The sequence below is a fragment of the Microtus ochrogaster genome, chromosome 10 (genome assembly GCF_000317375.1).
Source record: "Microtus ochrogaster isolate Prairie Vole_2 chromosome 10, MicOch1.0, whole genome shotgun sequence".
NCBI classification, from domain to species: Eukaryota; Metazoa; Chordata; class Mammalia; order Rodentia; family Cricetidae; genus Microtus; species Microtus ochrogaster.
Window position 1 is genome coordinate 15,955,697 of NC_022016.1, and position 902 is coordinate 15,956,598.

Genomic DNA, 902 nt, shown 5'->3' on the forward strand with positions numbered 1-902 from the left:
CTATTTAAGATAATAAATGCAGTTTAATAGCCATTTATAACTATGAAACTTATAGTCATCTTAGACAAGTATTCAAGGTCATACAGATATTTTAGATAGATAGGTGATCTTCAAACACTTTAAAGACATCTAGAATATGTCATTTAAAATATTTTAATGACACAAGGCTTTTCTTGACAATGAGACATGGCTGCATCTGGTGGCACCAATCTACTTCTAAAGAGGATGATGGGCATTTAAGGACCTCCATATGAAATTTACTTTCTTTAACAAAAAAAAATAGCCATTTCAGAAAAAAAAAACTGCCTTTGTCTCAACTGTTGACAATATGCTGTCCAAACTGGACCAGCAGGACAAAGAAAAGCAAATTCCAAAATTTGCCAAGACAGCGTCTGACAGTCCATCAATAATGCCTGGAAAATAGAATAAAATGTAGACAAAAGACTCAGGCTGGATACTCCAAAGTTGCAGAAGAAGCTTGGGTGACTCTATAGGCAGCCAGGTCATTTCTTTAAGTTTTGGAAGTTGTTTGCTTTGCACTTCCTGTTTACTAAAGTAATACTATATCTTTCTGGAGTCTTTAATGGAGTTGAAGACTAGATAGTCATAGTTTCCCTTAGTTATGATAGAAGACAAATTAGGTAGAAAGGCTTCATCTCATCAAAATAGAATAAATAGTGGAATATTTTCTCAAAATATGCCAAATACAAATGGATTGGACACTGTAATTGTAATTTTTATCTGATAATTGTTCTTATTTATAGTTTTATTTTGTTAGAGTTAAAACCTTCTTTATTTAGACAAAAAGGGAATAATGTTGTTTAATAATCTTTTTGTAAACTGTGTATATTTGTCATTCAGATTGGTTAAATAAAAAAACTGAATGGTCAATAGCTAGACAG

General features: G+C 31.6%; 1 long non-coding RNA gene across 1 annotated transcript in view; it reads right to left on the reverse strand.

The window, feature by feature from the left end:
• The window catches only part of LOC113456646, a 793,133-nt gene that overhangs the window by 412,980 nt on the left and 379,251 nt on the right, over positions 1-902 (reverse strand). The gene's annotated exons all lie outside the window — the stretch shown is intronic.